This window comes from Macaca thibetana, chromosome 2 (genome assembly GCF_024542745.1).
Source record: "Macaca thibetana thibetana isolate TM-01 chromosome 2, ASM2454274v1, whole genome shotgun sequence".
Lineage (NCBI taxonomy): Eukaryota > Metazoa > Chordata > Mammalia > Primates > Cercopithecidae > Macaca > Macaca thibetana.
Window position 1 is genome coordinate 175,359,492 of NC_065579.1, and position 24,716 is coordinate 175,384,207.

General features: G+C 37.1%; 1 protein-coding gene and 1 non-coding gene across 2 annotated transcripts in view; one reads left to right on the forward strand and one right to left on the reverse strand.

Moving 5' to 3' along the window:
• CLDND1 (claudin domain containing 1) overlaps positions 1-24,716 on the forward strand; it is an 871,794-nt gene that overhangs the window by 412,095 nt on the left and 434,983 nt on the right. The gene's annotated exons all lie outside the window — the stretch shown is intronic.
• LOC126949493 (U7 small nuclear RNA) lies at positions 15,529-15,593 on the reverse strand. The gene has a single exon (XR_007723772.1). It is a non-coding gene; the product is annotated as a U7 small nuclear RNA (small nuclear RNA).

Consider the following 24,716-nt stretch of genomic DNA (forward strand, 5'->3'; position numbering starts at 1 on the left):
TGAGACATATCTTTAACCTTCCTCTATGATTGTGAGGATTCCCCAGCCACATGGAACTATAAATTCAATAAGCCTCTTTCTTCTGTAAATTGCCCCGTCTTGAGTATGTCTTTATCAGCAGCATGAAAACAGACTAATACAGTAAATTGGTACCAGTAGAGTGGGGCATTGCTGAAAAGATACCCAAAAATGTGGCAGCGACTTTGGAACTGGGTAACAGGCAAAGTTTGGAACAGTTTGGAGGGCTCAGAAGAAGACAGAAAAATGTGGGAAAGTTTGGAACTTCCTAGAGACTTGTTGAATGGCTTTAACCAAAAGCCTGATAGTGATAAGAACAATAAGGTCCAGGCTGAAGTGGTCTCAAATGTAGATGAGAAACTTGTTAGGAACTGGAGCAAAGGTGGCTCTTGTTATGTTTTAGCAAAGAGACAGGTGGCATTTTGTCCCTTCCCTAGAGATTTGTGGAACTTTGAACTTGAGAGAGATGATTTAGGTTATCTGGCAGCAAAGCATTCAAGAGGTAACTTGGGTGGTGTTAAAGGCATTCAGTTTCCAAGCAACAAAGTATTAAAGAGGTGACTTGGGTGCTGTTAATTGCATTCAGTTTTATAAGGAAAGCAAAGCAGAAAAGTTTGGAAAATTTGCAGCCTGACAACGTGATGGAAAAGAAAATCCCATTTTCTGAGGAGAAATTCAAGCCAGCTGCAAAAATTTGCATAAATAACAAGGAACCAAATGTTAATCACCAACACAATGGGGACAATGTCTCCAGAACATGTCAGAAGTCTTCACAGCAGCCTCTCTCATCACAGACCTGGAGGCCTAGGAGAAAAAAAAGTGGTTTCGTGGGCTGGGCCCAGGGTCCCTGTGCTGTGTACAGCCTAGGGACTTGGCGCCTCTCATCCCAGCTCCTCCAACCATGGCTGAAAGAGGCCGGCATAGAGCTCAGGCTGTGGCTTCAGAGGGTGCAAGGCCTCCAGCCTTGGCAGCTTTCACGTGATGTTGAATCCACAAGTGCACAGAAGTCAAGAATTGGGGTTTGGAAACCTCCACCTATATTTCAGAAGATGTATGAAGACACTTGGGTGCCCAGGCAAAAGTCTGCCACAGGGGAGGGGCCCTCAAGGAAAACCTCTGCTAGGGTGGTACAGAAGGGGAATGTAGGGTAGGAGCCCCCACACAGAATCCCTACTGGGGTGCCACCTAGTGGAGCTGTGAGAATATGGTCACTGTGCTCCAGACCCCAGAATGGGTAGGTCTACTGACAGCTTGCAGTGTACACCCGGAAAAGCTGCACACACTCAATGTCAGCCCGTGAAGGCAGCCAGGAGGGAACCTATACCCTGTAGAGCCACAGGGGTGGAGCGGCCCAAGAATGGGAACCCACCTCTTGCATCAGCATGTCCTGGATGTGAGACATGGAGTCAAAAGAGATTATTTTTGGAGCTGTAAGATTGGACGGCCCTGCGGGATTTCGGACTTGAATGCAGCCTGTAGCCCTTTTGTTTCAGCCAATCTCTCCCATTTGGAATGGCTATACTTACCCAATGCCTATACCCCCATTGTATTTAGGACATAACTAACTTGCTTTTGATTTTACAGGCTCATGGGCAGTAGGGATGGGCAGTCTCAGATAAGACATTGGACCATGGATTTTTTAGTTGATGCTGAAATGAGTTGAGACTTTGGCGGACTGTTGGGAAGCCGTGACTCATTTTGAAATGTAAAGATAGGAGATTTGGGAGGGGCCGGAGTGGAGTGATATGATTTGGCTCTGTGTCCGCACCCAAATCTCATCTTGTAGCTCCCACAGTTCCACGTGTTGTGGGAGGTATCTGGTGGGAGATGACTGAGTCATGGGGGCAGGTCTTTCCCGTTCTGTTCTCATGATAGTGAATGGGTCTCATGAGATCTGATGGCTTTAAAAAATGGGAGTTTCTCTGCACAATCTCTTTTTTATTGCCTGCTGCCATCCACTAGATGTGACTTGCTTCTCCTTGCCTTCTGCCGTGATTGTGAAGCCTCCCCAGCCATGTGAAACTGTAAGTCCAATTAAACCTCTTTCTTTTGTATATTGCCCAGTCTCAGGTATGTCTTTATCAGCAGCATGAAAATGGACTAATACACGAACTGATCCTATGAGGCCAGCATCACCCTGATACCAAAACCTGACAGACACAACAGCAATATATATATACACACACACACACACACACACACACACACACACTGATATCCCTGATGAACATGGACATGAAAATCCTCAACAAAACACTAGCAAACTGAATCCAGCAGCACATCAAAAAGCTAACTCACCACAATCAAGTAAGCTTCATTCCTGGGATACAAAGTTGATTCAACATATGTAAATCAATAAATGTGGTTCACAACATAAACAGATTTAAAAATGAAACCCATATGATCATCTCAAAAGACGCAGAAAATGGTTTTGATAAAATCCAATATTCTTTCATAATAAAAGCCCTCAACAAATTAGGGATCAAAGGAACATACCTCAAAACAATAAGAGTCATCTTTGACAAACCCACAGCCAACATCACCCTAAATGGGCAAAAACTGGAAGCAGCTGCCTTGAGAACTGAAACATGACACGGATGCCACTCTCACCACTCCTATTCAACATAATACTAAAAGTCCTAGCCAGAGCAGTCAGGCAAGAGGAAGAAGTAAAAGGCATCAAATAGGAAAAGAAGTCAAACTATCTCTCTTTACTGATGACATGAACCTATACCTAGAAAACCCTGACAACTCTGCTAAAAGGTTCCTGGAACTGATAAATAACTTTGGTGAAATTTCAGGACACAAAATCTATGTACAACAATCAGCAGCATTTCTGTATACAAGCATCCCAGCTAAGAGCCAAATCAAGAATGCAATCACATTAACAATGGCCACCACACGCATACAAACAAGGAATACATCTAACCAAGGAGGTGAAAGGTTTCTACAAGGAGAACCACAAAGCACTGCTAGAAGAAATTATAGATGACACAAACAAAGGGAAAAACATTCCATGATTATGGATGAAAAGAATCAATATCATTAAAATGGCCATACTGCCCAAAGCAATCTGCAGATTCAATGCTATTACTATCAAATGACCAATTTAATTTTTTACAGAATTAGAAAAAACTATTCAAAAATTCATATGGAAATGAAAAAGAGTTTGAATAATCAGAGCAATCCCAAGCAAAAAGAACAAAGTCAGAGGCATCACATTATCCAACTTCAAACTATATCATGAGCCTACAGTAGCCAAAGTAGCATAGGACTGGTACAAAAAGAGACACATAGACTAATGGAGCATAATAAAAGGAATAAAGCAACAGACCCACAGCCATGTGATCTTTCAAAAAGTTGACAAAGATAAGCAATGAGGAAGGATTCCCCATTCATTATATTGTGCTGGGATAGCTGGCTAGCCATATGCAGACAAATAAAACTGGACCATCAGCCTATCATAATACTAGGTGAAAACCTAGGAAACACTATTCTAGACATCAGCCTTGAGAAGAAATGTATGACTAAGTCCTCAAAAGCAATCTCTACAAAAATAAAAATTGACAATTGGGAAGTAATTAAACTAAAGAGCTTCTGCACAGCAAAAGAGACAATCAACATAGTAAACAAACAGTCCAGAGAATGGGAGAAGATATTTGCAAGCTCTGTATCTAATGAAGGTCAATATCCAGAATCTATATGGAACTTAAACAATTCAACAAGAAAAAAAAGCAAATAACTATGTTAAAAAGTGGGCAAAATACATGCACAAAGACATTTCTCAAAGGAAGACATATAAGCAGCCAACAAACATATGAAAAAAAGATCAACATAGCTAAACATCAAGAGACATGCAAATCAAAACCACAATGAGATAGCCTCTCACAGTGGTCAGAATGGTTATGATTAAAAGGTCAAAAAACAACAGACGCTGGCAAGGTTGTAGAGAATAGGAAACACCTATATATTGTTGGTGGGAATATAAATTAGTTCAGCCACTGTGAGAGTACTTTAGAGATTTCTCAAAGAACCTAAAACAAAAGTACCATTTGACCCAACAATCCCATTACTGAGTATATATCCAAAAGAAAATAAATTGTTCTACCAAAAAGACATGGGCACTCATATGTTTACTTCAGCCCTACTTACATTAGTAAAGACATGGAATCAACACGGAATACTACGCAGCCATATAAAGGAATGAAAATGTGTTCTTTGTAGCAACATTGATGTAGCAGGGGGCCATTATCCTAAGAAAATTAATGCGGAAACAGAAAACCAAATACTACATGTTCACATTTATAAGTGGGAGCTAAACACTGGGTATTCATGGACATAACAATGGCAACAATAAACACTGGAAACTAATAGAGGTGGGAGGAAGGGGCCAAGGTTTGAAAAACTAACCATTTCATATCATGCTCACTACCTGGGTGACAGAACCAATCATACCCCAAACTTAAGCATCATGCAATATAGCCATGTAACAAACCTGTACATGTACCTTCTGAATCTAAAATAAAACTTGAAATTATTTTTAAAATTATAAATCAAAGCCAGATAAAAAATTTTTTAAAATATGTTTGGAACACAGCCAATTCTATTCATTAAGATATTGTGTATGGCTGCTTTTGAGCTACAGTAGTACAGTTTACTAGTTGTGGCATATTTACTATCCACAAAGTTTTGACCATACTCTATGTGAATGGCACCATCTAGAGCTGAGTACTACAAAACTTCCACAATCATGCAGCATCCCCAAAACTACAGATCCCTGGCAAAAATTATCATCCCTACTGTGTCAGGAAAGTGACTTCAAATGACATGTGAGGCTCAATGGGGGCCACGTTAGTGGGACTGTAACAGGATACATTTTAGAAGAGGATAAAATCACAACTGCAAAGATATATTTAACATGTCAAGAGTTTTATTTAACTAAATAATCGAGAGAATCAATAATATATAACAACCAGTTCAAATGAAGATTTGACTTAAAGAGATTTACAGTTTCTATCTCATCAAAGAACACCAGAGCTATACAGTTAAAGGGGTGTATTAGTCCATTTTCACACCGCTGATAAAGACATACGTGAGACTGGGTAATTTATATATAAAGAAAATGAGGTTTAACGGACTCACCATTCCACGTGGCTGGGGAGGCTTCACAATTTATGGCAGAAGGTGAAAGGCATGTCTTACATAGTGGCAAAAAAAAAGAGAATCAGAATCAAGTGAAAGTGGAAACCCCTTATAAAATCATCAGATCTCATGAGACTTATTATTCACTACTACAAGAACAGTATGGGGGAAACTGCTGCCATGATTCAATTATGAGAATTATGGGAGCTACAATTCAAGATGAGATTTGGATGGGAACACAGTCAAACCATACCAACGGGCAAAAGCAGATTTTAATCAGGAACTATTGCAATATGGGAAAAGAGACCTCAATATAGAATTGTAATCAATTCTAAATACAACACGGACAACTTGTGGATTTATAGCCAAGGAGCAAGGTCAGGGTTAGTGGATCAAAATTACTAAAAGGAAGATTTAAGTGTAAGGGGGGACTTCTAGCTAAATGGATCCAATAGGATTCTTATTGAAAGCTGGCCAGGATGAATGGATGTCACCTGGGGGACTCGGGGGAATGATAAATTAAATCAGATATCAAGGGTAGGGGTTCTGGTTAAACCAAATTAGCAAGACCATTGCTATGGTTGTGTAATGCATGTCTGATAAGAATAGACACTAAGGTCACAGCCTAGAGGGCTTATAGGCAACTGGCTAGGGTTTGGTCAAGGAGACAGTTTTTGTCCGTTTCTCCTCATGTTTAAGGAAGGAAGAAACATTGTTCTTGAGTAATAAAAGTCCATTACACATTAGTTTGCCTTTTATTCATTAAAGACCAGCTGGGAACTAATAGAGGTGGGAACTAATAGAGGCTGAACCATCTGTTGAGACTTGGTAGTAGAGGATATCTGCTGGATGGTGTAAGTAATCAGGTATTGAAGGAGCAGAGTTTTTAGGAAAACAAAGTAAGACAAAAATTAATGGTTGAAGCAAACTGAAAACCCAGTTTCTGAGTCCAGAGTATAGCCAGTTGACAAGAGTTTATGTTGGGTTCGAAGCATTTTCAGATGGTGGAGTGAGGATGGCAGTGGAGAGCTGACAGATTTCCTGGTTTGCAGTTTGAATGTCTTTGGTGATGATACATGCATCAGTGCTGCAGTTTTGGTTATTTCTCAGAAGAGAGCATGGAAACATCTAGCTTCAAACACAGGGCTTCTTTAGATAGTCCCAAGAAGAACACGGGCAATCAAGTTTTAGTTCTCAGTAATGCCAAGTCAGGAGTGTGGGAGAAAAACTAGAAATGTTCATTTGGAGATATGTAGCCAGATTTCAGGGGAAACTAGAAAAATTGAGCAGGATCCAGTCTAGTTTACAGACAGATAATAAAGCAGAAAGTAAAATGGAGTTACCAGGAGGTGAAAAATAGCAGCTCTAAGACAATGAACACTCAGAAAGGTAGGCTATATAGCTTTCCATGAAAATACAAAATTTCTCGCTACAATCACCCTCATTTTGATTAAAGATAACTAAAGTAAGGTTATTCTTGTCTTCAGAATAAGTCTGGTCTCATTAGATCTGGCATGATTGTTTACCTAGGTGCAGCAAGACTATAATTGACCACAAAGACCTTAAAAGTTTGCTTTGCTAAAACTTTTCATAAGGAATCTCGGATTAGACTTCTAAAATCCTCTCAAGACTAGGAAACCAAGCCAAGACCTTGCCACCAGATTTTACCTTCAATACCTATCAATTTGGGTGAATCCCTCTCTCCTTGAAGTCTCCAAAATACTCTGTTTCCTAGCCCTGCCTGAATAAAAACTGCATTACTCACATGTAATGCTGCAAACACTATAAGTTAGCTCCCAGGCCATTTTTTTCTAGAAGGGCTTTTTAAGCATTGATTCCATAAAGTCAACCTTAATTCCTTAAAACTGTCTGGTCATATCTGATTCTATGCCTATTATTCTTAAATATAACATTCCATTCAAAGCCTTGGTTAATATAACCAATGTTTCCAGTTATGTCCTAGTAGAATAATAAAGGTAGATTCTTATTGAACTTATGTAAATATATTGCCATGAAAATAAGAATATTCAATAAGAGCTTTGGAATTCTGAAGGGATCAGGAAGGGGAAAAGATAAATGTTTCATTGCGGTTTGTAAAAGTATAATATACTAAATCATTGTAATTTATGGATAGTTTATGAGAAAAAAGAAAGGGGTTTCTTATATCCAAAAAATAGAGCATTAAAGAACCAACAATGTTCCAAAGAAAAACTATAATCTTCTTTCGCCAGTTCATTTATTCCCATGTTAGTAGTTCTTATTCTACTCAGTCTTGAGTTAATAGTTTCATGAACTCATCAGCTTTTTAATAAAACCCTTGGGACTCACATATGATTCCAATGAAGATGGGTAATGAATGAGACTAAATTTTCTGCTAAACAGGTGGCTGGGTCTCAGATTCAGAATATATTTGATTTAAAGATACTAAAGTATGTTGATATGTTTTGTATCTCTGAGTATATGAAGGAAAGTTCATATCTGTTGTATTCAAGTTTCTTGAGGACAGAGGCTTTGTCTTACTTCTATTTTCTTAAAGCTGGTGCTGGATAAGTGATTCAAAAATATTTGTTAAATGGAATTGAAAGAAAAAGTCGATGAACAGAATAAATATAAACTAAGAAACAAAGAAAATTGGATATTTTACATAGTTAAATAAAACTTCATTGGGGGAAGACTTCTGACTATGGATCATCTCACATGTGAAGTATCCAAATTCTTATCTAACTTCACTGTAGCATGTATGAGAGAAATAACAAGAAGAATCTAATCTAGAAACTTAGGAGCTGCAGAGAGAGCCTTACATCTGCCTGTTTTTCTAAGAACACTGACTGAGGAAAGAGGATCAAACAGAAAATTATTTTCTTCTGCAGGAGAAAAATTACACTGGAAGTTTACACTTTAGAGGACACCTTAAGGATTATCTGATTCAACTATTTTATTCTCTTTAAGCTAGTTTGCAACTCTGTAAATTGAAGGTAAGTGGGAACACCACAAAATAATTTTTGCCTATTGACATGCAAATTCCATTCTGTTCAATAAAGGTCCAATTGATTTCCCTTCCCTTCCTGTGGAAAAACCAATTTGGCCTCCATTTGCACATTCATTTTAATATTTCCGATTTATAAATGTGTCTGGTCTTCAGATTCTCTTCTGAGCCAGCTATAACATCTCCCTGGTTCCCTCACTGGTAAATGAGTAGAATAAAATATTTACCATCTGTTCATTTTTGTTTCTATGACAGTCATGAGTTTCACCTTTTTTGAAAATTAGTTTTTAAGACTCCCCAAAATAGTATTAGTTTTATGAGAAAGTAAATATTCAATTCAAAAAACCCACATAGATAAAAACAAAATCAAAAAGAGGACATTAGAGCTGTCAAAATAAATTGGGAGCTAAGCTTGGAATAATTATTAGTGTGTTTTTAAGGGTACAGGTAATATTTATGTTCATAATACATCACCTAAGCCCATTGCAGTAGCAACAGCATTCAGGTCATACTCTAAAAGCCATCTATAAATACATTGTTTTAATTATTTACCCCATTGCCTTCATCAAAATGTAGAGATGAATCAAATCCCAAAGCCAATTTCCTTTTTCTCCCTGTATTTACATTTGTTCCTTTCTCTGTTTGCTAAATATCCATGCAAAAATCACACTAGTGTTAAAATGTGTATGTGTTATATGGCTCAGTTATCCTCTTTGAGTCTATTACAAAATCTCCTCTAGGCTATTTCCAGGTAAGGGACTATGACAGTAAAGTTCCTCCAGAACTGTCTGAGTTAACCTTCCTCAGAAGACAGAATTTTGTGGAATAGCTTCAGGTTACAAAAATCACAAGATCTTATTATGTCAATTGAATTTGATGCGAGACACCTATCATTTCCAAACTCTATGGAATACAATCACACCATTAATTCTCTGGAGAGACAAAGAGGAGAGTTCAGGGATAAGCATTAAAAGAGGTTCCCTTCTAAATTATAATTAATTGGGCTCTGAGGAACGTAAACCACAAGCTGAGAGAGAGATGCTCATTTGATGAAATAAATGCAGTCTCTCCCAGACACCAGAGCATTGTTTGGGAAAGGATATTTTAGAATTGAATATGTGAAAAAATAAGAAGAGGTAACACATCATTTCCACTGCGGTTTGTTAGATTCTAAAAACTACACATTATGTGCAAGAGAACACCAAATGATTCCCCCAGAATACGGACTCAAATGACAATCCTGGTTGATTACTTCTTTTAAAGCTACATTAACTGGGGATAAAAAAAGTTACAGGCTTTCACCAGCAGAGGGAAATACTGTCCTAAGGAAAAACATGGAATCTCACGCCCATTTTTTCCATCTTAATTCTTCCGAGGTATAAGCAAGAAATGAGTGCTTCTCCCTTGTTCTTCTCGTTTTATGGCATGTTGAACAGCAGAGAATTTGCTACTCGATGCCTAGAGCATAATTTTTTGAGGAAGGATGAAGGAGAATGCAGGAAGCTGTGAGATCAGAGAAGAGTCAACTGAGAGCTGTCAGGCTTTAGGAGACACATGAGGCTGAATTATAAAATAGTTCCATGTGCAAAGGAAATAAGATCTTTCCTTATATATTCATAACTCACTCCTCCCTCAAACCTTCAAATCCAAAGCTTATTCTGGAATATTGGCGAGTCCTCATTGGCTCCTTTCTATGGGAGACTATTAGCCATCCTCAACCAACAGGAACCTCTAATGTGTAGGCATTCAGCATGTGTCCTTCAGGCACTATATATTTTTAAATGTCTAGCTGTTTTCCACTTAATATCACCATAACCTTACTACTTTATTTTCCAAGGTCCCCAATACTGCCAACAATTAAGCTGATTTCATGAAGGGAAGCTACATCCTGCAGTTGAATTACACAGCAAGTGTCACAGTCCTGAACGAATGGGAGGATCTACGTTCTTGTGATACAGCAGTCCTAAGCAGCCTCCTTCCAAATCAACTTTAAAGCCCCTCCTAGGGTCACAGCAAGCAGAGGTCACTACATATCACAAGAAAAGAAGGAAGAGTATCTTCAGCAGAACACTAGGGTGGCACCCTTGGGTTAGAGAGAGATGATGCAGTGCCACATTATACAGTTGTCTTCAGAGAAGAAAGAAAGAAAATGGGAGCAAGGAAGGCAGGCAGGCAAAATGGTACAGGTCACTGCATAAGACACTTTGGCAATTTCTTTAAAACCTAAACATACTCTTACCACAAGATCCAGTGATAATGCTCCTTGGTATATATCCGTAAGTTTAAAACTTTTGTCTATGCAAAAAATGCACATAAATATTTATAGCAGTTTTATTCCTAATTTCCCAAACTTGGAAACAACCAAGATGTCCTTCAATAGGTGAATGGATAAAGAAACCGTGGTACGCATGGAATACTATGCAGTCATAAAAAAGAATGAAATCATGTCCTTTGTGGAAGCATAGATGGAGGTGGAAGCCATTATCCAAAGCAAATTAATGCAGGAACAGAAAACCAAATACCACATGTTCTGTCTTGTAAGTGGGAGCTAAACGTTGAGTACAGATGGACACAAAGAAGGGAACAATAGATTGAGGGATGAAATAATCTGTATATCAAACCCCCACAACATGTAATTTACCTATATAACAAACCTGCACATGTACCACTGAACCTAAAATAAAAGGTGGAAGTAAAAAAAAAATAAGCTATGGTACAACTAGATAATGATGAATTATTTAGCAATAAAAAGAAATGAGGCATGAAGACATGAAAATGCATGGAAGAACCTTAAACATATATTGCTAAGTAAAAGATGTCAATCTGAAAAGGCTATATTCTGTATCAATATAACCATATGACATTCTGGGAAAGGCAAAACTGAAGATAGTACAAAGATCAGTGGTTGTCAGGGGTTCAGGAGGTCAGAAGGAGGGACAAAATTTTTAGGGCAGTTAAACTATTCTGTATGATACAGCAATGCCAGATACATTGCATTATACATTTGAAAAAACACACAATGTACAACTGGGTGTAAACTATAGACTTTATTTAATAGTAATGCATTAACATTGGCTTATCAATTCTAACAGGTGTGCCACACTAATGAAAGATGTTAATAACAGAGGAAACCGAAGGGAGAGGGCAAGGGTCCTATTGAAACTATCTGTATTTTCTGCTCATTTTTCTGTTCATTTTTCTGTAAGCCTAACTACCAAAAAAAGTTAAGTCTATTATGAATGAAACAAACAAATGAAGAATAACAAGAAAGAGCTATTGGGTTGGAAACTCCTAGTAAAAAAGAAATGGTCTGACACCAGAATCTATTGAATATCTTCTCTATTTTATTGTATATATTTATCATAGAGATGTTCAGGTCCAATCAGGAGTCAGAAATCATATAGTGATTTAAATTGGGGAAGTTTAATATACAGAGTTATTAAACTATGGTCAAAGTGTAGCTATTAAACATTTTTAAGGTTAAATGTGCTCCCTAGGACTGAGGAGAGCACTAAAGAAAGGCCAGATTTGGAACGTGTAACTTCTCCCCAAGTCTGGGTTGAAAAAGTAAAATTGCAGTCCAGCGGACAGCAGAGGGTTCGCTCTTTGCCTGGACCCGATCTTCTGCAGTCACTGAGCAAGCAGGAAACGACCCTCTGGGGCTCAAGCTTTCTACAGCCAGTGGTCAGCATGCTGGCAGGCAGAGTCAACCTTCCAAGCACGGTGAGAGTATACGTGAGCTTCAGAAAGTGGTTAGAGACATAGGAGTAATAAGAACAAATACCCTGAGGACAAGAGGCCTGGAGTGCACAGTGTCTCCTAGTGTCTCTGTCAAGAAGGATGCAGGAAATTGATCACCAGGTCAGGCAGGAGCTGCAAGGTTGTGTATTGGGGTCATATATTCTGGGCTCTTGGCTGGGACACAGCACAACCCTGTCTTCATCATCACACCACTAACTGACCCTACAATCACTGGAAATAGCATAAGATCCCCTTTTGCCCACTATGTCCTTCTAGTGCCCTCTACTGAAGATGTTGAACATCATCCTCACTATGAAGGAGATGCTTACAAGAATTCCATCCTTTATCACAGACCAAGTATTGGAGAGTAAATTTGGAGCTAAGGGGCAATAAATTGATAACTGTCATATATGAATAAACTGTATGTAATTAAATACAGAATGTGAGTGCAATGATTCTCAAAAAAATTTTTTGTGTTCCTAAAGTTCTAAGATTAAGAACCTTTCCAGGTATTTGTTAAATAAATTCTTCTTAGACTGGATTGACCCTAACTGCCCATTAAAATTAAGATTCTGGAGGTCATGCCATTGCACTCTAGCCTAGGCAAGAAGAGTGAAACTCCATCTCAAAAAAAAAAAAAAATTAAGATTCTAGAGTCTAGAGTGTGAAGTAAGCCTCATCACATAAATCTAAATGGGTGAGTTACGTTGTGCCTTCACAGTATCTAATGTTATAACAACACTGTGCTGAAGTTGTTGAAATCCAAGTCTATTGAGATCAGGGAAAGTTAAGTCCATGGTGATAGGTCTAGAAAATGTCTCAAACAGGAGAAGTTCAAAGATTTCAAAGATTCTTTTGGCATTTATTTCAGGTTTGTTATAAGAATTGAATACTTTCTAAACATGAAGGGATAAAATGATTCGGGACTAAAGGCATCAATAAAATAATTTACTAAGGGAAAGTCTTGTAAGGTGAGAATAGTAGCATGAGTGGTTAAGCAAGGTTTTGGAACCAGACTGCTTGGATTAAAATCAGGGCTCTGCCACTTATTAGTGATACAAGGTACTTAACCTCTCTGTAAGTCAATTTCCTCATTTTTAGGATGGAGATGGTAATCATTAAGGTGGCTCTTAGAGACATTGTGAGGTTAGATGAGTAGATACATGTGAAGCATTCAGAACAGTGCCTGGCACAGAGTCCATGCTATATAAGCATGGCTATTCTTATTATTAAACTTGTACAGGTACTGTATAAGTAGCAGGTAAAATTGAGGGAGGAATTTTAAAGAGTAAAATGAATACCATATAAAAAGATTGGAAAGAAGACCATGAAACATGAAAAAAAATTAGAAATCCCACATCTCTAGATGCTGTGAAGCATGAGACTCCTCCCATAAAAGGTAAGTGCAGATTTTTCAAGGGAGTCATGGCATCCCATACGTCCCACAAAATAAGAAAGGGCTCTAGTAGTTACGAAGAGTCTGTTATTCCCTCCGGAAGATAAGGGTAGACATGGTAGTAGGTGGTTACTGAAGGGCATATCTTTGCTGGGAAAAGTAGTCATCTGCAGTTCTTACCAAATAACCCACCCCTTTCTCAACCTCAGTGATTGTATTATTTATACTCACTTCTGCTTAATACATGGATAACTTACATTCAGATGTTTTCCATCTAGAATTTAGATAATTTATGGTAAATGCACTCATTTCTGAATACTTTCATTCAGTTTAACAAACCAGTTGTTTCGACTGGAAATTTCTTGATGTATTCCCGACCATAATAAAATACTTTCCTACTTTGAACTTCTATTGAATGATAGCACAATTGCAAATGCCGCTTGCAAAAAATAATTGGAGTTGGTCATGCTTTCTTTCTTAGGCAGCCTAATTTTCTAGGATGCAAATGGATGAAATACAGGTTCTGGCCTTAATTTTCTCACTCATGCATGCTTGAAATGATTTCATTGTCTCATGCTCCACTAGGACAATTCTGCCAACTATTTTATTTCTTAATCTGTAAGAATATTACAGTATAGTATTTATGTCTAGTGTATGCCTGTGCATCTATTTTTGTTCACTTGTGTTTTGCAGTTTTCCGTTAAAATCCCATCCTCTTAAACTTTTAAAAATTCTGTCCACTTATTTTATATCCTAAGAAGATTACATAATTAATAAAATAATAAATATTATACATGTTAAATTAATCTGATTTCTTTCCGCATTGTGAGAAAAATCAACTTGGTTTCATTAAGACTGCTTGCCTCAGGAATCATTCCACTGAGTCATTGCAGGATAATACATATATATATGGCTCCTGATAAATACATCATAGATTCCAGTAAGAAATCTGATTCCAAGCCCCTACTATACATGGATGCAACTGCCCTTTTTTCACCAAGATGGCAAGTTGCAATAAATGGCACCCATTATTATTCCACAGACTCAAATTTTGGCCAAAGACGGAGCTGGGATGGATGCTCAGACAGAAGGCGCAGTGTGTTAGTTCATTCTCACACTGCTATAAAGAAATACCTGAGACCGGGCAATTTATTAAGAAAAGAGGTTTAATTGGCTCATGGGTCTGCAGGCAGTACATGAAGCATAGTGGCTTCTGCTTCTGGGGAGGCCTCAAGAAGCTTCCAATCATAGCAAAAGGCAAAGGGACAGCAAGGCATCTATCAAGGTGGGAGCAGTGGCGGCATCAGGAGGAAGGAGCAACACACTTTTAAACAATCAGGTCTCTGAGAATTCTATCACAAGAACAACACCAAGGAGATGGTGCTAAACCATTTATGAAGGATCTGACCCCATGATTCAATCACCTCCCACCAGGCTCCATCTCCAATGTTGGGGATTACATTTCAACACGAGATTAGGGCAGGGACATAGATTCAAACCGTGTCGCACAGTTTCACTCCCTGGTCACATTCTGTATTAAGAGGGCATTTGTAAAGAAAATATGTTAGCATGATGGTTAACACCATGATGAGAGGCATAAGAAGAAGGCAAGTGAAGGCAGAACTCTAAATAAGTAGAAGAGGAAGTCAAATTGTTGGGTTCGCTTTTTTGAGGTGGTGGGCATTGTTTGGTTATGTTTATTGTTGTCATTAGAAGCTTGCTGCTCATCCATCCGCCAATAAATGAAGGCTGTGATTTCCCTCCCATCCCCTCAGCCAAGGCTCCTAGGGAACCACATTACAACACTGCCTCCAAACTGTCTTGCCTAAAGTCTCACAACAACTATGTGTCAAAACAGGATTGGAACCCAATTGCCCTTGGCTTCAATATTCACAGATTGACCTTCAGGTCTTTTACATAAACCCCCAATGTGTGGCTAGCCTGGAAAACACAATGTAAACCCCACTACAATCCCTTATCTGAAATTCCAGATCCAAAATGCTCTGAAAACTGCAAGGTTTTTCTAAGTTTATGGTAAACACAGTTGGTGATAAATCTGACCTGAACTGACAGGAAGATATTTACAGTCTTTATGTACTCCATTTAGTGTGAATATCCAAACATTTTCCTAGAAAAGTGTTAATGTGTTTGAATACTGTCCTCAGACCTTGCTGTGGGTATACATATATTTTATTTATTTGTTTTCTTTTTCCTTTCTTTTTATTCACTTTTTTGTGGGGGGTGGGGAGGCAGATTCCTGGTGAAAACTGGAAAACATGCTAGACAAATTCTAAAAGATTGGTAACACTGTGGGTACATATTGAGATAGTATGTAAACAACAGGGCAGTCACACAGGGCCCCACACTTAACAAAGACCCTGCACTTGGCTAAAAGCTCTGCTGTGGCATCATGAAATCCTTAATAATTTTGTAACAAGACGCCTTGCTTTCCCCACCCCCACCACAGAGCCCTGTAAATTATGTAGCTAGTCCTGAGAATAAGCACAGTAGTACTTTTCTAAAATCAGAAGAGTTATGAGCTCTGAAACACATCTGACCTAGGGCTTTGGCTAAGGGACCTATGTTACTACACTACCAGTATTACTTCTGTTTTTACTAACACCATGGGTTGAGTGCCTCCTGCAGGCAAATGATTTCCTAAGGACTTTACACATGTTAGCTATAACCCTGTGAGGTACATATTATGTTATTCTTTTTTTTTTAATTTAGTAAAGTGAGGTTCTAAAAGTTACCCTAAAGTTTTAAGATCACCCAGCTAGTAAATGGCAGAGTTGGAATTCAAACTAAGGTCTGCCTGACCCCAGAACTTGTTTAATATTCTAGGAGATAGGTGCTTTGGAAGTATTAGGACAAACCATGAGATTGCCAATATCCAATCATTTTACACAGAAACAAATGGCTATTTCATGTGGCTCAACTTAACACGAATGACTACTTATAAAATACAAGCTCCCTCTATTTCATTTATGGGTGTTTTTTCAGTTTGAAACGATGACCAAACTAATCGTTTTGCTAAAATGTAAATAAAAGGTTGCAGTGAAGTCAGAAGAAAAATGTATGTAGTTCAATTTAAAACAAGTTGCATGTCTCATCCTGTCTCACTAGAGATGACATCACTGCTCCTAAATAGGGAGGATGGATCACATGGGATAACTTGTTTTTATTGTGATCAGCTGCAGGCGATCAGCAAGATGACCTCATCTGCAGCTGAGGGGATTTGACCTTTGCCCCTTTAGGTATGTGAAGCAGAAAAAAAATCCGTCACAGACTGAGGAATGCAAAGCAGACAAGCATCTTCAGCCAGCAGAGTTTATCAAGCATGTGTTCAGTGCAAATGCTCAGACTTGGACATGATGCAAAAGCAATTAAGAGAAAGAACAGTGAGTAGCCTGGGAGTTGGGTGGGTCCTTTAGTGTTTCTCAGTAACACTAGAAAAATATATTTTTCATTTTCGAATAATAAAAGATTAGAAATGGGCCTTTGAAATAAAAAATGCTTCTTGTACTAAGTTACTAGAAGCAGATGATAGAACTTAAGTTCTTATCATAATCAGTTTCCTGTGAGAATATCTTAGATGTAATCAAGTAAGATCTGACAACTGATCAATTTAACTGGTTAGTTTTAAAAACAAACTCTAAATAAAACATGTTCTTCGGCTATATTTTTAAATTGATGCAGTGAAAGTGACAGTTCAACAATAAAAGTCCGGCTTATACACTCACACACGTCTAGGAATGTGTGGAAAATTAACGAGATAAGTTGCTTATTGTGTATTCTTTCCTCATCCTGTTTATATCTACTTAACTCTCAGACTGAAAAGCTTACAGTGTTACAGATTCCCTTCTGTTCAAAAACTCCTTATTAACCAGAAATTGCTTCATATTTTAGGGCTTTGACATGTATTATTTGATGTAGCACTCATGGGCACCATGATGAGGAGCTCTTAAATCAGCTTAACAAGGGTGAACTAGGAAGATCAAAAGAGTGTTCCTGTTTCCTGGTGAGTAATTGTTAATCAATATCTTCCACATCAAACACCCTGCAAGATGCAGAGTTTTTGTATTTTACTAGCAACTAATTGGAGAGATGGAAGCCCTCCAAAAGAGTTCTTGAATGCTGAAATATGAAACGTAAAAAAGATTTCATCCAGGTTAAAAAGGCAGTTTATTATTGTGATTTTCAGCTGCACAGTTACCCAACTTAACAAGCCAAGTCTTTTCACATTTCCTGAGTGATTTTTATCTTACTTACTGCTTCCCACTTCCCAAGTGGGAAGAAATCTCATTCCCTCAAACTGAGAATCTGAGAAGACCAATTGCTTTTAAAAATGTAAGAAAAATGGCTGATGATTCAGGCAGTTAGTAGTATAATTATTTCTTATTTTTTATTCTTTTTGTGATACTAGAAGTAGTCATTTTCATGTTTATCCAATATCTTTCTCTTTGAGGTCCAAAGTGAGGTGTCAAATTTCACAAAAACTACATTTCAGCAATATTTTTGGTGGATAGATTTTCAAAGAGTTTTGCTTGGTTATCACTCAGTGCACTCAGAAAAATAGTCATTTACAAAAGTAAACATCAAGAGATAGTGAAAAACTTTACAAAAGAAAAAGTATTATATCCTAAGTGTCTACTACTAGGTGAATGGATAAATACATTGGGGTTTATCCACACAACAGAATTCTACTGAGTATAAAAATAACTCAACTATTGATACACTCAGCCACAGGAATACATCTTGAAATAATTATACTGAGTGAAAAAAATTCCCTAAGACATTTTGTATGACTCTTCCAGTTTATAAAATTCTTTTAAAATGCAAACTAATCTATAGTGACAGAAGGCAAATGAGTGGTTGCTTGAGAACAAGGAGAGGAGGCAGGGAGGGACAAGTGGAAGGTATTACAAAGGGGCAAGTGAAGGTTTCGCAGGTGATGAATATGTTCTCTATCTTCATTGTAGGTAATGAATATGTTTGCTATCTTCATTGCGGTGAAGTTTTTTAGTGTATACATATATCCAAACGTATTCAATTGTACACTTTGTGTAATTTATTGTATGTCAGTTATATCGCAATACAGTTTTCAAATCTTTAAATAAAATTAGGCATGAAAAAAAGGTATTGTAATTTGCCTTAAGTCACAGGAGGAACAAGGACTTGTAATTAGCTGTCTGAAACTAAAGCCAGCAAGGAGGAAGAAAAGATCATTCTTCCAAACAATATGTTTGCCAGTTAGAGAGGACTCCTTGACTAAGGAGGTTGCCTACTGATTATGTGAAAGTCAAGAATGTTCCAAGAGGAAAGGCTTTTAGAGGAGTGTTACTAGTTTGGATGATTTAATGTGAGGACCAGTCTTACATTTTGACCAATTTTCTTTGCAGAGCATCTAAAAACATGATGACCTTGATTAATCAGAGAAAAATAAATATGATTTCATATTTATTTTGATACTGGCTTTCCTCAACCAGCTTGTGGGTACTTAGTAAGTCTTCAAGGATTATAAAATAAATAGGTACTTAGAATATCTTGAAAAATTCTGGAGAATTCTTCACATTCTTCCCAGCTACTTGAAAAACAAAATACACCAGGATGATGATTCCTTAGACCACGGTTTTTCATCTGCAGCATTATTGACATTTGGAGTTGGATACTTCTTTGTTGTGAGTGACACCCTGTCCATTATAGGATGTTTAGCAGCACTCTTGTCCTCTAACCACTAAATGCCCAGAACACAGTCCTCTTAGTTCTGACAACCAAAAATGTCTCCAGACATTGCCAGAATGTCCCTTGGAGTACAAAACTACCCCAATTGAGAACTACTGCATCAGAATCACTGTCATGTTAGAGAAAAATTCAGAAATTTTAAATAAGCAAAAAACTAATTTAGAGAAGAAGGGTTGATATCATTACTAATAAAAGAGCTCTTACACGCCAGTGAAAAACTATACTGCTAGAGAGAGAAGCATAAAACAAATAATAACTTCTAATATTTCAAATTAGCTTTCCACTGGTAAAGAGCTTTAAAATTTACATTACTTCTAAGCTGGGTCCTCTTTGCTGCTTGGGTTTGGCAAATATTCTCTAATTTTATTGCCTACCTTATATAGCATTTCAGCCTGTAGTTTCAGCTGATCATTTCTCAGCCGATATACATCTGGTAGCATTGGATCTTTCCTTAGCTTTCAAACAACAGTAGCCATTGTCTTTAAACAATGGTTACGGCCCATTATGAAGTGGCCGGTTGTAATAAATGTATCTTAAACGTTAGTACAGAAAAAGTGTATCACACTTGAAATCATCTTGTTTCCATTAATCAAATAAACTCAGGTTTCTGTTAATTAAATGAGATGCCATTCTGATTTAAACTAGACAGCAAAAAACCCAGAATTAAAAGAAAAGCTCAATGATATAATCAAGCTATTTGAATGAATGGTTGTAATAATTATTCTCATTTTGTGATTATAACATTATATTTAAATATAAAGATTTATTGTGTACATGTATACAATGTACATCACATTAAAACATTTGGGAGACAATATAAGGGTATAAATAATGAATAAATTAATTGATTCATGATCTTTTTTCTTAAAATGACTATAGGTAGAAGTTCTGATCCCAAGAAAAAGACACAATGCAAATGTTTGGAGAAGGCCTCTAAATCTGGATTCTTCAAAGTAATATTTGTATTCAAGGGCATTGATAAAAGATACATTGTATATGTGATAATTTCAGACCCTTCCACAATGCAGAGAAAGGGTTTATTTGCATGCTAATGTATGCCAAGGGATAAGTAATTCCTCCCCTTCTTCTCCTGCTAAATACTGGTCACAAAGCTTAGATTCAATGTCAAATAAATCTGAAAGCTGGTACTCGAAGTCACTGCTGGGGAAGAGAAAAGCTTTATGCCTGTAGCTGGGCCTATGGACAAAGCCAAGGATTCAGTAAAGTACTGAGGCTTACATTCCAGCTGTGTAATCATCTCCCTCTGTGACCTCGGACAAATGATTATGCTTCCACATTCTTATTTCTTCATCTGTAAAAAATGACAAGAAAAGTTTGGAAGGGGAGATCTCAGTGTTCATACTCAAACTATAGATCAAATTGTTATAATTAAAACCACAACATAACCCAGTTCTACAAACCTATAGCAGATGCCGTAATATTATATCATGTGTCAGTAAAAATCTGCTTATATTCCATCTGATACAGACACAAAGGGGATGTATTCCTTAACAGGCGAAATAAATCCCTGTAGAGCATACTACTGGCATTGTTCTTTCCTTGCATTCAGCTCGTTAAAAACAGAATGATCATGTGGGAACCTTGAAAAAAATGACAGAATATACTAAGTGAAGCACTTCTTTAAGAGTACATAATTTTAATTTTAATCAAAATCCCAATTTTATTTTTAATATTAGCCTTCATCAAGAATGTGAAAAAACAAAACCAAAAAAATTTACTTTTTTTATTCCTTTAGTTTAATAAGAGCAAACTGTTTCTAGTCTTAGTTCTATGGACAACAAGGTATATGACTTGGACAGATACGGCTAATTTATAGAAAAGAATATTGTATGTAATCATTATGCATTTATATTTAAGAGCCTTTACAGTAACATTGAAGGTAACTATAACATCAAGTAAGAAATTATTTAGAAGAGTTTTTACATTTTTAATCACTTAGAAAAGTGTTCAGAGAATACTAAGTGAACAGACAAAAAAGAAGTAAAACACATACCTATAGTATAATATCAACTACCAAAAAACGCCAGGGGTAGTAGAAAAATCTACCAAAATGTTAGCAATAGTGGTCTTATTTAATGTGGTGAAATTGTAAATGGTATTTTTCTCTTCTTTCAACTTTTGTCTTCATTATAATCTCTAACACCTATATATTATTTTATAATCAGAAAATAATAAACTATTCATGAAAGAAAATATAACTTCCAGGCAATGAGGACTTCAGCTTCCGTCTGTTAATTTCTGCAAACAGTAGTACCCATTATTACTGAGAATGCTCAGATGCTCTTACACACCAATGACGTTTCAGAATCAAAGGATTAGTTATATCCCATGCCATACAAAAAACAAAAAAATTGATTCCTAGGTATTACTTACTTCCTCTGCTTATTACTGCAGCCAGAGATCAGGGTTGGCAGTGAGGGAATAATTTTCCTTGTCTCGGACCAGGAAGCCTTCAATTCCAGGGGAAGAGATGACAATGTGAAGGAGTAACGCAGCTGGGGAATACCTTATTGATGAAGCCACAAAATAGCTTTCTAAATGACCAGAAGTCATGCCTAGCAAATGTATCAGCAAATCTCTGTGGCTTCATTATCCAAACTTCTTCCTCTAGGAAACCACCTACTTCTCCCACAGAGGAGTCATGAGCAGTTAGTGTCAGCTCAGGAGCAGCCGCAACTGCCCACATACTTCCAAGAGCTTCTAGTGTCTTTCTAAAATATACACACAGCTCTCTCTGAGTATAAGTATGACTCATTTCTTCATTTATTCAAGTATGTGTCAAGCCCCAGAGACAAAAATATCTCCTCATTTAAAACAGGTAATTCAAGCATCTTGAGGTTATAATTCGAAGTTTGCCTCAAGGTATTACAGAAAAAGTTTGCATTTTAGAGTAAGGTAGACTTGCGCTTGAACCCCAACAGGAAAATAATATTTACGGTTGGAATTGGATAATTTACTTGCCTTTCTGAACTTTTATTAATATGCTATAATGGGGCTTGCCATATTGATATTATTTTAAATATCTGGTACATAATTGTGATTCTCAATAAATAATTTTACTTCGTTAGTAACATATATTTATTAACAATTAAACATAAGAGAGGCATATTCTGGAAAAAATCATTACTACTTAAGAAGCATACAGAAAAATAGAATAATCAATACTTATAATCAGAGCAGTATGTCCCTGAGGAACTTTGATGGAGAATAGCCCATTAGTCCCTCAATAATTTGAAATAAACTGAAATCCTTCTAGACATTTTAAATATTTTATCTATTTCTGACAGAAGCACTAATTTTAACATAGAATCTCTTCAAGTAAGTTACTAACTGTAAAGTACCCTATTAAAACCATCTCTTTCTGATCTACCCAAACTAAGGAAAAAAGAGAGAGGAACATACTGTTAAATGTTGGCTAAAGCCAAAGTCAAATGCTTCAGAAAAAAGGTAACCAGCTCCTCTACTTGGACCAGAATCATCAAGAAAACAAATTAGAAAAGTCACTTCGTATCCTCATTCATTATTTTCTAGGTAGTGGGAAACAACAAAAGTGTTCCTGAATGAAAATAGAAGGGAAAAGTTCTGAACAAGAGTGCCCAGGGGCAATCAAATGTTATTTTGTTTTGCTGAGAGGGAGGATATGTAGAGGAATCATGTGGGAACGGGGCTGAGGGAAAAGTAGGATGGCATTTGGAGAGGTTGTAGATTCCAACCTGAAGTATTGGTATTTATGTCCTCATTTCATTTAAAATCCATAACATCTGCATGAACTAAGCATTTTTGAGATGAGGAAACCAATTCCCATTAAGAGATTTGGCCAAAGTCACACAGCAAGAAAGGGGAAGACAGGATTGAAACCCAATTTCCTGATTCCTAGGTCAAAGTTGACTGCATGCTTCCTAATAGACTCCTTAACAATGACTTAAATTCAAAATCTGGAAGACTGGAATAAGGACATCTGCTAATATTGGTTACGTTGTTTTATAACCGTATCCCATAGCATGTAAAATGACAAATTTGTTTTGGTAGCATCCTTAGAATTCATGTAAACAATAGGTGTCAAGAAAGTATCATAATGAAATAGAGACAGAAATCACATATGGGTACTAATTATTAAAAAATCACTTAGGAGGTAAGCAAATCATCAAGATTTTCTTTTCTAAAGAAATGATCTAATAGAGGAAAAACATGTTTGTCTTTCCTCGGATGGCTTCCCACAATTTCAAAAGGATTGTTTTGCTTTTGACATATTTTCTCCCATGACATTCTTTGATCTTCAGATTAACTAAAATGTGTGAAGTATCTGTTTGCTGAGAGCAAAAGAGAACTACAACTGTCCATAGCCCTTCACCTGCTCTCTTCAAGCTATAAGAGGATTCAGAGCAAGGAAATATCTGCCAAGACCTGAAAATGCCATCTCTATGTTCTTGCCTATGCTGTTCCAGAAGAGGCAGGTCCTTATTCCTCCTGACCTCTACAACCTTCCTTTCCCCATAAATAGAATTACTGGATCCCCATTTGCAAACTCCATCCCTTATCCCCCATCTCTAAGACCAATTCTGACATTTGGCAGAAAAGATGTAAATCACGTTGATTCTCTATTCTAGCATTCATCATCCTGTGACTCTTGCTCCTAGACAGGTCTTAAACTTGTATCCCAGTCTCTAATTGTGAGCAATTAAAGGACAGCAACTATATCTTATTTTATTTTATGCCCCAGAACCTAATATATTGGTGGCATACACATAGTCAATAAATGTTTGCTGACTGACTGGTGGAATGGAGCTTCTGCCCTGTTGGTGAAACCCAGTCGCCACCTGTTTGGTAACTGGACCCCTGTTCTACTCTCTGTGTTTAAGTTCTTGCTTTGGTTACCTTCTTAGTAGTCTAGCCCATCTGGGATGTAGGACCATGTCTTACACCTGGAAATGTACTTCACAGGATATGGTTCCTTTCCCTGAGCTCCTACTGATAAATTTTTGATAATGATAGAATTTACCTTGCTTCTTGAATCTCCACACATCATTTCTCCCCAGCTTCACCACAGCCCTGACATACTGACTTGCTGTAACACTGCATCACTCTGGGTAGGTTGGGTTTGTTTAGGCTATCACATTGGTGAGTATAATATATACTACTGGATGTCTTCTGCTAATCTATTTTTCTGGTGGTACATGGATCACTTGTTTTTATAAAAAGTAATTCACATCTTACCACAGACTTACTTCATTAATCTATAAAATCTGTTACTATCCAAATTATATCACGGTTCCATGACATAATCTGTCAATTGCCAAAAAAAGAGAGATGAGATAGGTAAAATAAATAAATTTATTGACCCACACAAAATAATTGTCACTTTGAAACTCCTCATTGTCCTTAACAAAATAGGATGTGTATATTTGTATGTGTTTGTGTGTCTATGTGTGTGTATATTTAATTTTTGTTTGAGCAAGTTAAATAACTGTCTCTGACCTCGGTTTTCCTTCTATTGAAACAATAGGTCTGTAAACACATTACTGCAGATTGAAAGTTTTCATCTTAAGCTCCTGCTTCATCTTATTTCTTTTTTTTTTAACCTCCTTTTTTTAATTTATTTTTTATTATTATTATACTTTAAGTTCTAGGGTACATGTGCATAACGTGCAGGTTTGTTACATATGTATA